Below are 15,454 nucleotides of genomic sequence, written 5' to 3'. Positions count from 1 at the left end.
ACAGGGCCCGGGAGCGGGCTGCCCAGGCAAAACTCGAGCCGCCAGCAGGGACCCGAGGGGGTGCCCGGACCTTTCCGCGTGGGGGGCACGCGGCCGTGGAGCCGATGGAGATGGGGGTCGAAAGGGCCGTTGAGCGGGCGCCGGAGCGACGCAACACCGGCCCGGCATGCCAGCTCTGCGGCAAGTTGGGTCATCTAGCCCCGGACTGCCCCAGTTGGGGGCTTCCCGGAAAGACCCCCAGTGACTATAAGTTACCCCGTCCACACAAGCAACGGGTTCCCTTAAGGTCCGCGGGGGGGTTCACGTCGCGGAGACTGGAGCTGGATGCCGTGATACACGGTCCCACCAGGACAATGTCCGTTCGGGCCTTAGTGGACTCGGGGGCCGACGGCTGTTTTATAGACCCGCGCGTCGTGTCGGCGTTGGGGTGTCGGGTTGTTCAGCTGGGGGCGAGTCGGAGCATACTCGATCTCGACGGTCGGTTACTCGCCGAGGTTACGCAAGAAACCGTGCCGCTTCGACTCGTACTCTCGGGCAATCACGTGGAAAACCGGCGGTTTTTCGTGATGCGTTCACGCTCGGTTCCCATCGTGCTCGGGTTACCTTGGCTGGGGACCCACAATCCGGCCATTTCGTGGGACGGACCTACCATTCAGGGGTGGAGCCCCCTCTGCTACGCTCACTGCCTCCGGTCGGCCGCGGGTGGGCCGGCACCATCTCACAGCTACCCTAGGGAGGAGATTAGCCTAGAGGGGGTGCCGCCCTGTTACCACGACTTACGACAGGCGTTCAGCAAGGACCGCGCCCTGTCGTTACCACCGCACCGTCCCTATGATTGCGCCATTGACATTCAGCCCAACGCTCCGTTTCCCAGTTCTCGTCTGTACAACGTTTCCCAACCCGAACAACAGGCTCTCCGGGACTACATTGACTCTTCGCTCGCGGCCGGGCTCATTCGGCCATCACGGTCACCTCTGGGAGCGGGGTTCTTTTTTATCACTAAAAAGGATAAATCGTTGCGGCCGTGCGTGGACTATCGGGGACTCAACGAAATAACTATAAAGAACAAATACCCGCTCCCACTGATTGACTCCGCCTTCGCGTCCCTCCAGGCCGCGACCATCTTCACAAGACTGGACCTCCGGAGCGCTTATCATCTTGTTCGGGTCAAAGAGGGGGATGAATGGAAGACCGCATTTAAGACACCTCTGGGACACTTCGAGTACTTGGTGATGCCGTTTGGTCTCACCAATGCACCCGCTGTGTTCCAGAACCTCATTAATGATGTCTTGAGGGATTTTCTGAATATTTTCTGTTTTGTGTATTTGGACGACATTTTAATTTTTTCAGAGTCCCTTGAGGCACATCGCCAGCACGTCCGGCTAGTTCTGCAGCGGCTGCTGCAGAATCGACTATACGTCAAGGCCGAGAAATGTGAATTCCACACCTCCTCCTTATCCTTCCTGGGCTTCATCGTGGAGCGGGGGCAGATCCGGGCTGACCCAGCCAAGACCGAAGCGGTAGTAGAATGGCCCACACCTACCTCTCGCAAGCAGTTACAACGCTTCCTGGGGTTCGCCAACTTCTACCGCCGCTTCATCCGGGACTACAGCCGGAAAGCCCTCCCTCTCACCCAACTCACCTCCACTAAGACCCCGTTCAGGTGGACGAGAGAAGCGGACGCCGCGTTCCGGCTGCTGAGAGAGGCTTTCTCTCACCCCCCAGTTCTCCGCCATCCAGACCCCAACGGCGCGTTCATTGTGGAGGTAGACGCCTCGGACTCAGGTGTTGGGGCAGTACTCTCCCAACGCTCCTCAGTCGACCAGCAGCTCCACCCCTGCGCCTTCTTCTCCCGCCGCCTCAGCTCCGCCGAAGCCAACTACGACGTGGGCAACAGGGAGCTGCTCGCCGTCGTATTGGCTCTTCAGGAGTGGAGGCACTGGCTCGAAGGGGCGAAGGAGCCGTTCACCGTGCTTACGGACCATAAGAACTTGGCGGTCATCCGGGCCGCCAAGAGGCTGAACGCACGCCAGGCACGGTGGGCGCTGTTCTTAACACGCTTCTCCTTCACCCTAACCTACTGTCCAGGAACAAAGAACACCAAGCCCGACGCCCTCTCGCGGATCCACGAGCCAGCAGACAAGGAAGACCTTGCGGAACCCATCCTGCCCGGCCGCCAGATCATGGGGGCGCTCCAGTGGGAGGTCGAACGGAGGGTCATGGAATCATTAAAAGGTACCCCGACTCCCGAGAAGTGTCCCACAGGCAGACTGTTCGTTCCCCAGTCGCTGCGCTCGGAGGTGCTCCAGTGGGGGCACGCATCCAAGGTGGCGTGTCACCCAGGGGTGAGCCGCACCGAGCACCTCGTCTCCCAGCGATTCTGGTGGCCGCGGCTCCGCGACGACGTGGCGGACTTTGTTAAGGCCTGCCCGGAGTGCGCCTGTGGCAAGGTCTCCCATCAGCCTCCGGCAGGACTGCTCCGCCCCCTACCTGTCCCCCCGCGCCCTTGGTCCCACATATCAGTGGATTTCATCACCGGCCTCCCCCCATCCCGTGGTAAGACGGTCATTCTCACGATAGTGGACCGGTTTTCTAAGTCGGCACACTTCGTGCCGTTGACCAAGTTGCCGTCCGCCATTGAGACGGCGACACTATTGGTCAAACACGTCGTCCGTCTCCACGGGATCCCCACTGACATCGTGTCGGACCGAGGGCCCCAGTTCGTATCCCGGGTCTGGAAGCGTTTCTGCAGGTCCATGGGGGCGTCGGCCAGCCTGTCCTCCGGTTACCATCCACAGTCCAACGGCCAGACCGAGCGGAAGAACCAGGACCTGGAGGCGGCCCTGCGCTGCGTATGCCTTCATCGTCCCTCGGCCTGGTCCATCCATCTCCCGTGGGTGGAATATGCCCACAACACCCTGGTCTCCTCAGCCACAGGTCGGTCACCGTTTATGTCGGCTTATGGCTACCAGCCGCCGCTCTTTCCCACACAGGAAGGGGAGGTGGAGGTCCCGTCCATACAACACCATCTTCGGCGGGCCCATCGGGTATGGAGGGAGACCAGGGCAGCCCTATCACGCACGGCAGTCCGGAACCAGAGGGTCGCGGATCGCCGTCGCCGTTCCGCGCCAGCCTACCAGGTGGGCCAGAAGGTCTGGTTGTCCACAAGGGACCTACGGCTGGCCGGGACAACCCCCAAATTGGGTCCGCGTTTCGCGGGCCCCTTCACTGTGGAGGCCATCATTAACCCGGTCGCGGTCCGACTTCGGCTGCCCGCCTCCATGAAGATCCACCCGGTTTTCCATGTATCTCTCATCAAACCGGTGGAGTCCAGCCCCTTGGCCCCCCCTCTTGCCCAACCCCCCCCCCCCGCGGATGGTGGACGGAGGACCGGCATACGCAGTGCGGGAGATCCTGGATTCACGCCGCAGGGGAAAGGGCATCCAGTACCTGGTCGACTGGGAGGGGTACGGACCGGAGGACCGTCAATGGGTTCCGCGAACCTGGATTCTGGACCCGTCGCTCCTGAGGGACTTCCACGAGGCTCACCCGTCGAAACCAGGTGGGCCGCCAGGAGGCGTCCGTTGAGGGGGGGGTACTGTCATGAGCCAGTTGACAGCGGGGCGGGGCCTCCGTTCCCGCCGCTCGCCAGCTGCTGTCAATTCCCTCCTCATTAACTGTGGACATTTAAACCCGACGCTGGCATCCACCCAGTGTCGGAAGATACTTCGCCTTACGCCAAGCTAGTACGTGGAACTTGTTACCAGTACGTTATTTGCTTCGCCCGAGGAATGATTTTAGCCACGAACGCGTTTGTTGTTTGCACCGCGTCGTAGGTTGTTTTGCACCCTCGTGTGCCACTTTATTTTCTTGGTTAGTGTGGTTGGGTGGATTGCCGCCACTCACCCACTAACATTGTCAGTTGTCATTTTGAGTTTGTTTCACGAGTTGTTACCGGGTCCGCGTATTTTCGGACCCGCGCTTTATGTTAATAAATCCTTTGCCGGTACCCACGCCTCTGTCCTGCTCTACGATCCACCGCCTATACCACACGTTCCTGCTCGCCAGCTGCCACTGTCGCCGCCGGAACGTGACAGTATATATATATATATATATATATATATATATATATATATATATATATATATATATATACCTCTGCTATGATAGATCCCTGAACTAAGGTATGGGGGAGCAGAGGACTATTCCCTGAAGCTACACTGATTACTTCTATTGTCCTGACTGATTATGCTCTATGACTGGCCTGATTGCCCCATTTGCTCTGGTAGCAAAGTAGTACAGATGACGGCTGAAGAAACCTTTTCATCGATGAACCACTCCTGTACGACTGAGAGCTTACACAGACCCATCAGCACAAATGGCCGTTCGTTTCCATGCGTCCTGAGATAGGCCGGCCAGCGGTTTAGAATGTCCCCCGCCTGACACCCAAAGGCTACGGCTCTCCGTGTTGCATAACACTAAAAGCATTTTTCTCTTTATGTCCATTGTTTGATTGCTAACCAATTGTCTGTAACATGTTCTCTCTCTCTTTTTTTGATATTTTTGGCCAAATAGACATTTCTCATGGTTCTCCCCCATTGAGTGTGCAGCAATCCTTGACTAAAGCAGAGGCCATTTTTTTACAGTACCCGCCTGCCTGAAACAGAATGTCTACTTTGTGGTAACGTAGCTTGAAATCATATTCACCTCTCAAAAGTCTCACATTTTATGCCCTTCCTGTGACCTCCCCACAAAAAAAGTATTCCAGCCTTTTCCCCCTTCCCCGACATCTCAGTCAAAGCCTCCTTTTTTTCTCAATCAGCAACCCCACACGCTCACCGTTTATTTGCTCAGGTGAATAAAATGTATCATGCAGCCGCACACACACACACACACACACACACACACACACACACACACACACACACACACACACACACACACACACACACACACACACACACACACACATACACACACACACACACACACACACACAACACACACACACACACACACACACACACACACACACACACACACACACACACACACACACACACACACACACACACACACACACACACACAAACACACACACACACACACACACACACACACACACACACGAAACAGGCTCCCTCAGATGCTCCTTATTAGTTTCAAGGAGTTAGTCACAAGCTTTCATCTCGGGCCTATAAGGAAGTGTTTATGTGCGTCATGTTTGAACAGATCGCGGCTTAGATTACTTGCAGGGGTTTGGATGTTGTCAAAGAATTAAATTCCCCCCTTGGGAGAAGTCGGAATTCATGCAACAGCAAAGTAAAAAAAATAAAAATAGACACAGACTGAACGCAATGTGGAGTAGCATTAATGTAGTGCTGATTAAGTGTTTGAATCCTCTTGTTATGTACCTTGGATGATGATCAAACACCTTTTATAAGGGTGAAAGAAGATGTGTGTTATTAAATGCACTGAAAAATAATGCAGTGTTGAATTAGTGTTTGCATGAAATATAAGCATCTGCAACCAGATAATTTTTAAGCAAATGTATTGTCCACTTTAAAATGATGTCCAGATCCAGATGGTTTTATTTTGTGAAATGACTTGATGAAATAATAATGAGTAAAATCAAAATATTTATTATATAAAAGTAAAATATTTTTTGTCAGTCTATGTATTCAGGGGAATTAGCCCATATCATGTTTTCATTAGTCTCCTAGTTGAATCACTAACTATGAGAGATATTTGATGTCATCAATGTCTTCACATAAATGATTAGAATTCTTCTGAAATGTAGTTATCCATCCATATCGCTTTATCCTCCCAAGGGTCGCGGGGGGTGCTGGAGACAACCCCACTCGTTTTTGGGCTCTAGGCAGAGGACACCCTGAATTGGTTGCCAACCAATCGCACAGCGACAAAAAACCATCAGCACTCACACTTGGAACAATTTAAAGTGTTCAATCAGCCTGTCATACATGTTTTTGGATTGTCTGAGGAAACCGGAGGACCCGAAGAAAACTCATGCGGGCCAACCCAAGTGTGTATCAAACTACTAGCCATTTACATTAATCAGTACGTTAAGAATATATGTATCTGTTTCCGCGTAAATCAAAGTCAAAAGTCAGCTTTATTGTCAAATATGCTAATATGCATGACATACAGCAGAGATGAAATTACTGTCCTCTCGGACCCAGCATGCAAGGCACTTATAATGACTTTAACAAACATAATAAACATGAAAACGGCAATTTGCCGGGAGAGGGGAGCCGCTGCGTGTTCACGCGCCGCCATCTTGGAAAAAAAAAAACAATAATAAATATGACACCACAAAGACACAGAGTCATTCATTCTTCAGGAGTTTTTGTATCCTCTTTGTGATGACATGAAACAGTTCTAGATGAAAGAGGAGAGGATCAAAGCATCCATGTCAACAGTGTATCAAGGACGTCATGGTGGAATTTGTACGTCTACTACAAGCGACATGTTGAAAGCAAACACAAAGCTGTAGCATCCATTGACGAAAAGACATTGTCTCACATCTCCTGTCCCACATAAATCCACTTCAATTCCAAGCCTTGACAGTGCCACATACGCATCGGCACTCTGCGCTGACGCTGCTTTCTTCTTATCGTGGGCTCCTCAAGCCATGCATCAATCCAACCGCAGACTGTCCAACAGCACCGACCTTTCCGCTGAACAAAGCGGGGCTGGGAAGATGCTGCCCATTACAGGCGCAAAAAAGCACAATGGCCCCAGAGCTGTCCAGCGATTACAGTGAAATAGCTCAGACATTCCTCCCATTCAAAAACAGTACTGGCATATTCATGCTGCCGAAAGGCGCAACCGCTCAGCACAGTGTCCTCCAAATACATCCACCGTGGGTCTCGTCGGAGATTCCCCGTTGATGACTCAAGTGACTTCACCTCCCTTCGGTCAGCCCGACGCCGGATTCGCAAAAATAACCGCCGATCAGTGTTCACAAAGATATGTATGCCACTCAACTTTCTCTCTGCAAGAACAGTATCTCTCAAGCTAAGTCACAATACTACCCTGGACTCATTGACTCAAATACTGGAAATACTCGGGATCTCTTTTCTCTTTATTACAGAATAATTCCACCCCGCTTCTCTCCCCCAACACTTTTATTCCTCTGACACCTGCAATTCTCTCCTTCTATACTTTTCTGAAAAATCCACCAACATCTTGGCTCCTCTGTACCGCTCCCCTCCCCCAACCTTCCTACCCCCTCTCATCTCTTATCTTCTTTTGATCTCCATCATCCCACTACAATCTCGAACCTCATAACTAAATCCAAGAATTATTCATGTCAATTAGATCCCCTCCCAAAAGTTCTGGTCAAATCATGCTTGCCATCTCTCCTTCCATTCATTTCAGACATTATTCACTCCTCGCTGTCATCAGAAATCGTCCCTCAAAACGGCGGCTGTCACAACAATTCTTAAAAAGCCTGGATCTGATACATCCTCGTCCTTCTTGGCCTCACTGCAGCTTTTGACACCATTTCTCATCCCATCCTCCTTGACAGACTTTCCTCCATAGTGATCACTGACACTGCTTCCACCCTTATCTCTCTAGCCGCTCTCATTTTATCCAAATTAACTCCTTCACTTCACAGTCCTCTCCTGTATCTTCTGGTGTGCCCCAAGGCTCTGTCCTGGCACCGCTCCACTTTATCACCTACCTTCTTCCCCTTGGATTGGATTGGATTGGATTGGATTGGATTGGATTTGCCTTTATTAGTCTCACAGTGGAGAAATTTACATTTCACAGCAGCAAAGTGATGAAAGGAATGAAAGTAGAAAAACAAAATACATGAGCTGCTGGAAAGGCAGCCATTCTCGGGGCGCCGTCTTGAAGTCAAAAGAACAAAAAAACTAAATAAATAATATAACAGCATAGAGACAATATGACAAAACAAAGACACAGAGAGACATTCATTCTTCAGGACTTGCTGTACCCTCTTTGTGATGACATGAAGCAGTTCTAGATGAAAGAGGAGAGGATCAAAGCGTCTTTCCACCAGTGGATCAGGGACATCATGGTGGAATGTGCACGTCGACTACAAGCTAAATGTTGAAAGCAAACACGCAACTGTAGCATCCATTGACGAAAAGAGATTGTCTCACATCTCCTGTTGCACATAAATCTGCTTCAATTCCAAGCCACAACAGTTCCACATACGCATCGGCGCTCTGCGCTGACGCTCCTTTCTTCTTATCGCGGGTTCCTCAAGCCATGCATCCATCCAGCCGCAGACTGTCCAACAGCACTGACCTTTCCGCTAAACAAAGCGGGGCTGTGAAGATGCTGCCCATTATAGGCGCAAAAAAAGCACAATGGCCCCTTTGGTGTCCAGCGATGGCAGTCGAATGGCTCCGACATTCCTCTCATTCAAAAACAGTACTGGCATATTCATGCTGCCGAAAAGGCGCAACCGCTCAGCACAGTCTCCTCCTTGATGAATGTCGTGGTCAAAAATGCTGAAAAACAATCCGTATCCGTTCCACACGACGCACAACAACACAAAGTGACAAAAGAAAACACAAAACAAGACAAAAACAACCCAAAAAAAAGCAAGGCTCATGAGAGCACTTGCTGAGGCTGCCTACTCGGGCGCCATCTTGAACTTCTATGGCAATATTCTCCGCAAATTTGGTATACAATTTCATTGCTTTGCAGATGACACACAGCCCTATCTCTCCAGAAAACCCGACACCTCTCTTCCACCTTCTTCCCTTTCACTCTGCCTCTCTGAAATTAAATTCTGGTTTACCCATCACTTCCTCGAACTTAACAGCGAAAAAACTAAAATTCTCCTCATTGATACCAAATCCCCCTTGAGCAAAGCGAACAGTTTCTCTCTCACTATTGACAATTGGACCGTTTCTCCTTCCCATAAGGTGAAAAGCCTAGGTGTCATTCTTGATAGCACAATATCTTTCCACTCCCATATAAATAACTTAACCCGGTCTGCGTACTTCCACCTACGCAATATCAGTCGTCTTCGCCCGTCTCTCACTCCTCACACCACTGCTATCCTCCTTCATAGTTTTGTCATCTCCCGGATTGACTATTGCAATTCACTTCTCTTTGGTGTCCCTCAGAAACTTCTCCACAAACTTCAACTCGTCCAGAATTCTTCATCCCGGATCATCACCAGAATCTCATCCTTTCCCCACATCACCCCCGTCCTCCAATAGCTCCACTGGCTCCCGGTCAAATATAGAATCAACTTTAAAATTCTTCTTTATACGTTTAGAGCTATCCATAACCTGACCTCCTTCAAATTTCTATTCCCTGTTGTTCCCTCAGATCCTCTTCCTCCCTCCACCTCTGTGTGCCCCCCTGCCTGTCTCAGCACGATGGGTAACAGAGCCTTCTACTGCTCTGCCCCCAAACTTTGGAACTCACTTCCTCCTAACATTTGTAACATCGATTCTCTTCCCACCTTCAAGTCCCATCTCAAAACCCACCTATTTAAATTGCATTTTCTGTGTAGCTCTTTCTCTTGTTTCTATTTATAATTGTATGTATTTTACTCATTGCATTCTATTTGTGATTGCATTTTATTTATTATAGTACATATGCCTGTCTGTGACTGTAGTGTCCTTGAGAGTTTTGAAAGGCACTTAAAATGTAATGTATTATAATACATAATAATACTACTATTATTGTTATTTATGGATTGATGGATAGATTTTGCCATTCTTATTGTAGCATACATTATAAAGCGCATATTGAATTTCTATGTACAGAGGACAAAGTGTGACATCAACTACCGTCTTCGACTGATTTCACTGCAGCGATAGCGACCTACGAGCTGTGCGGTGGCACACATCAATACAATGTCAGCTCTGCAATTTTTCATCTTGCATTGGCTCACACTTCCCATTGATGTTGCTCAAAACTGTGTATCCAACATCTGCAGAAAGGAAAAGAAATGAAGAGGAATAAAAATTAACGTGTGATTGCTTGTACACAAATCACTTGACAGATGAAAATCCATGATATAGTTAGCCCCCCAAAAATAAATGTATATAATAATTAATAATACAATTTTTTGAAATGTTTCACCCTTTGGAAGTAATTTTGACAGCCGGTTTTCACTCTCAATATAAAAAAATGAAAACTGCAGGCTGTATTCAACAAAAAGTGAAATTATTTAAACTCACCACCATTTCTTCATACAATAGGCACAGTGTGTTTGCTTCAAGCTTTATTGTTGTTTATTTTTTGCAGTGGAGACAGGCTGATGGAAATTAGCATCACTGTTGCAGGAATTTTAACCGTTCAAACTAGTGCTTACCCAAAATGGAGAGGCAACACATTAAAATAAAAGACATTTATTGTATATCCTCTGCTGAAACAATGACTATTGGGCCTCTTATTCTTGTGAATTCTCATGTATCTCTTCCAGTTGAGCAGTCTTGAAAATCCACGAGTGTAGCCGGAATTCATAAGATATGGTATGCAAAAAGTCATGACATATTTGCTGCACGTTTTTTTCAAAGATAATAAAGAATATTTCCTGACAAAACAGATGACATTGATTTCTTCCAAATATTTTTTCAGGAGCCGGAGGGTTGGAAGCCAGCTGCAAGTTCGTGGTGCGAGACCTGGGTCGGAACGGTGAGAAATTCAATTTGGGAGGAGAGAATGAAAAAAAGAGTTAAGAGACCTGACTGCTCTTCTCCCGCCTCGCTTCGGCCCGCCCCGCCTTGCCCTCCGTCTACATCCCCAGGGGCGATCTCCAAGAGCCAAACCAAAACCAGATGTACTTATTGGGCCTAAAGATAACAAATAGTCTAAAGTTCCTGTCAGTTAAAGACCACCGGTGGAAAAAAAATTCCTGGAGCTGGAAAAGGGAGGAATGAAAAAAAACCACGCAGATATGGAAATCTTCATCCAGCTGTATAAAATGATATTACAACATGAAAAAAGACACATTGATAATGCAGTCAGCTATCTTGCTTTTGGGAACCAAAAAATACAAATAAAATAATAATAATAACAACAATAATCATAATAATAATTGCTGACCCAAATCTGTGGGTGGTACAGGCACTTCAGCCTATACCACCCACGCACTAGAGAGACCGCTGGGAGACGAGAAGTTCTCACAGCCTCCCCTGCAGATACACCAAAAAAAAATTCATTTGTAATAGGATTTTCCTGTCTGTAATTGAAAGATATGTAGCGCCCCCAGTCCCCTCCTGCTGCAGAAAGGAGACGATAGGGGTACGAGGGGTTTTCGGAGGCTATGGGAAGGGTGAGATTCCACATTTCTTATAAGATCCCTGGAGCGGATTCAAACATGAGTCTAAACAGGGTGTGTTCACTAACTCGCGTGCTACAAGGAGGTCGGTAAAATAGAGATTGGGCTGTAGGGCAGGTGAAGTCTTACTGGTAGTTTACGCCCTACATATATATCCCTACTGTCCAGACATGGCAGTGCCGGACTCTGCTATGATAGGTCCCTGCTCTCAGGTTGGAGGGAGCAGAAGACTACTCCCTGCAGTTGCTCCACTGATAGTTCCTGTCGTTCTGACTAATGACTGGCCTGATTGCCACACTTCGACTGGTATCACCTCATCAGTATCACTAATCCTGGGTTTCCTAAGCAGGCTATTGTATGAACGATCCAAATTGAACCTCACCCCACCAAACCGGTTTAATGAAGGATTTAGTTGTTTTATGAAAATCACTTCTTTTACTCCCCTTTCAAGCCATCTGTGTTGTTTCGCTAATATTTTAACCTCATTGTCATCAAATTAGTGGTTGCTTGCTTTTAGGTGCATATATACTGCCGATTGAGGCCCACTAGTATTATCCCTGCAATGTTGATAAAGTCTTTTTTTGAGAATTTGTTTAGTCTCCCCAATATACTGCTCTTCGCAATTTTCATTGTTACAATATACTGAATAAACTACATTACTTTGTTTTTCATTTGGCAGGCTATCTTTTGGGTGCACTAATTTTTGCCTTAGTGTTAATCGGTTTGAAATAAGTAGGAATTTTGTGTTGCTGAAGGACTCTTTGTAGTTTTTCCGAAACTCCTGCAATGTAAGGTACTGCTACACCTCTCCTTTTTGTATCTTCAGAATTTTTGGTTTCATTCCCTATTCTTTCGTTCTGACATTTGTTAAATGACCACTGAGGGCACCCACAGTTTGTGAGTTCTCTCCTGATATGTTTTGACTGCTTTTCTCTACCTTCAACGATAGTTGCTATTAGTTTAGAGTGGTTAGAATCGAAAAGTAAGTATTGGTCAGTGTACGTAGCCTTCCTAAAGACTTCTGTTTTTAGCGCTCTGTCCTCTTTTATAATTACTTTACAATCCAAAAAGGCTAGTTGGTTCCCTTTAATGCCCTCCCGAGTAAATTTAATGTTGATGTCTACCGATCGGTGGACATTCAATGTAAAGTAATTATAAAAGAGGACAGAGCGCTAAAAACAGAAGTCTTTAGGTAGGCTACGCACAATGACCAATACTTACTTTTTGATTCTAACCACTCTTGGAGCAGCTGCAGGGAGTAGTCTTCTGCTCCCTCTAGCCTGAGAGCAGGGACCTATCATAGCAGAGTTCGGCACCGCCACGTCAGGACAGTAGGGATATATATATATATAGGGCCTAAACTACCAGTAAGACTTTAGTTTGCTGACGAAGTTTCTTCTAAGAAGCGAAACGTCCGACACCTTCAAAGAAGTACAGATGACGGCTGAAAAAACCTTTTCATCGATGGACCACTCCTGTACGACTGAGAGATAACACAGACGTGAAGGGCAGGTGGTTCTAATTTGGCGGTCGAGACTGACATGCAACAAGCATGACGGTATAACAGTGACGAGTTCATATTTGGTCCTCCATAAAATGTCTCCGGCATACAGTGGTACCTCGGTTCTCGAACGTCTCACAGTTCGAACAAATCGGAGTTCGAACAAAATATTCGAGATATTCTTGCTTCGTAATTCGAACACCAATCGGTGGCTGTGAAATCTAGTGATGTGGCTGTGGGAGTGAGAGCAAGTGTCATTGGATAGATATTTGAAGAGAAAAGAACATCCTGTAGCCGAGTCATCCGTAGCTGTCACGTTCCGAGCGAGAGTGACGGCAGCTGACTCGTCGGAACGTAGTGGAATGTTCGGGATCCCAAAGCAGGCGGCAGAGACGTACTACCCAAGCAGGATGTTTATTCACAAATAAAAGAAAACACAGCGAGTAAGAAGGCAGGGGGTGATCCGACCCGCTTACTACTCCAAAAAGCAAATGGCACACGAGGGTGCAAAATTACGCAATCCCGGAAGATGACATACATTTACGGGACACAGGGAAATACCTCGGACCGGATACACTCGCGCATCGAAGGAAGAGTCCAGGCACGGTGGCGAGGGAGTCAATTATCCGGCATTGGCGAGGTGATCGCGAACCGTATAAATGCCCCGTGTCCGTGATTAGAGAATTGACAGCAGGTGGAGGGCGGCCGGGAGAGGCAGCCCCGCCCCCCGTTGTCAACTCGCAAGTGACAGGAGCAAAGAGATGGTGTCGGTGTTCGAACAAATCGCTTTTCGAACAGAGTCCTGGAACGAATTATGGTCGAGAACTGAGGTATCACTGTATTTCAATAAAATATAAATCTAAAAAAATTACATGGGACTCAACACTCCGGTTAAAATCATTTTGCTCCGGTATCGTGATTTTATTTTTGGTGGTTTTACTGAAGCCTTTTGGCAATGGAACAATACTTTGTGCTGCCTGCAGAGTTGATTAAACAAGCCATTTCTTTTAAGTTAATTGTCTCTAATTCAGTTCCTCCCTCCGCCCGACTCATTTTCTACGAGTATAGAGCGGAGGAATGAGCCGTTATGCTAGGAAAAAGAGGAGGAGGTAGAAGGGAGAAAGATGAGTCATATCAAACACGATTGTCCGCTCTGTTGATGAATATGGATGTTCTTAAAAATACATAAAAAATGTTGCCCGCCATAGGTGAATGGATAGTCAGTCAAACCACAGTTTTTGAACATCTCGTTTCTCGACCAATTCGGTTTTCGAGTTAAAATTTCAGTTTTTTTATACCTCAGTTTACAACCGAATATCCATTCTCGATTAAACTGAGCGCACCTGAATGCACCACCTGAGCCGCCCTCCGTTTCCTTATTCAGTGGGACCTTGGCTTACAAACTTAATTGGTTCCCACACAGAGTGTGTAAGGCAAAAAGTGTGTATCTTAAATTAATTTCTCATAGAAAACCATTAAAATGAGAATAATCCGTTCCCAGGTCCTCATTAAACATAATGTTCTACTTTCTAATTTTCTAAGCCTTAAAACTACACAAAATATACCTTATTTTATGTATAATAAATGTGCTATAGTATTATGATTAAAAAAATTAACTGTACTGTAAAATAAAGTCATTTTATTTACCTTTGTATTGGTCGTTAATGGCTTGATGGAATGGAGTGTCCGGGTTCCTCAGCATTAAACACTTGATGAGGAACAAAGGCTTCTTTCACCATCTTGAGGAATGATCCCTTGTAGGTGCTTTCTCTGTGATAATTGTATCTAGTTCTTTATCAATTGTGTCTGTTTAGCTGGGTTGATAGCGTTTTTGCATCAAGTGTACGGATGATTTATGTGGGTTATTTGTGGAGCCTGATTGATGGGATATTTAACCTTCCGGTCTACACTTTGCCTTTGAAATATCAAACTGAAATGGGTCCAAATTTTCTATCCCTTTTCTGACCATTTTACTTTTTTTTTTTTACTTGTGTTTCTTTTTTTGTTTCAAGCTCTGTCCTCTCCCTTTCGTGTGTGTGTTTTTTTCTCACTCTCTCTCTGTCTGCCTGTCTCTTTAATGTTTAACCCCCCCACTGCTGGTTTCTTGACCAATCATGTGGCTTTAACCGAAGACGCCATTTTGTTTTTGGGAGAACGGCCTTACACTCTCTCTCTGTCTGTAACCGCATCCCCCACTGCTGCGTTCTTGACCAATCACGTGGCCTTAACCGACGACTGGGGGCGGGGACCATTTCCTTGTTTGGAGAACTGGCTCGTTCACCAACGACACATAACTCATTGTGGCAACTCCGTGTGTATCCTGAAAAAGAGTTTGTATGCCAAGGTAAAATTTTCATAAATGTCACGTTCGTAAACCGAAAAGTTCGTAAGCCAAGGGGTTCGTAAACCGAGGTCCCACTGTACGTCACTTCCTTGTGTCGTGTCTCATTCTGACCGACGTACAGTAATATCCTCATGTAGCATTCCATTGTGAGTATGCATGCTTTTAATATTCAATCACGATTAAAAAAAAAAAAACAACAAAACACAGACAATGATTATAATGGGAAATAATTCGCTTTTCAACCAAATGATTTTTCGAACAGGTTTCTGAAACAGATTACGGTCAAAATCTGAGGTTTGACAGTTGT

The 15,454-nt window shown here is 47.1% G+C and overlaps 1 protein-coding gene across 1 annotated transcript in view; it reads left to right on the top strand.

Moving 5' to 3' along the window:
• The window catches only part of mylk4a (myosin light chain kinase family, member 4a), a 42,715-nt gene extending 31,673 nt beyond the window's left edge, over positions 1-11,042 (top strand). The window contains exons 15-16 of the transcript XR_016116427.1: positions 10,445-10,493; positions 10,600-11,042. The gene's annotated coding sequence lies outside the window, so the exon portion shown is untranslated. The remainder of the gene's footprint in view (positions 1-10,444; positions 10,494-10,599) is intronic.
• The last annotated feature ends 4,412 nt before the right edge of the window (positions 11,043-15,454 follow it).

This window comes from Hippocampus bargibanti, linkage group LG11 (genome assembly GCF_051943395.1).
Source record: "Hippocampus bargibanti isolate YZ-2025 linkage group LG11, ASM5194339v1, whole genome shotgun sequence".
Lineage (NCBI taxonomy): Eukaryota > Metazoa > Chordata > Actinopteri > Syngnathiformes > Syngnathidae > Hippocampus > Hippocampus bargibanti.
The sequence above is the reverse complement of the archived record's forward strand: the minus strand, read 5'-3'. Positions and strand labels throughout refer to the sequence as shown.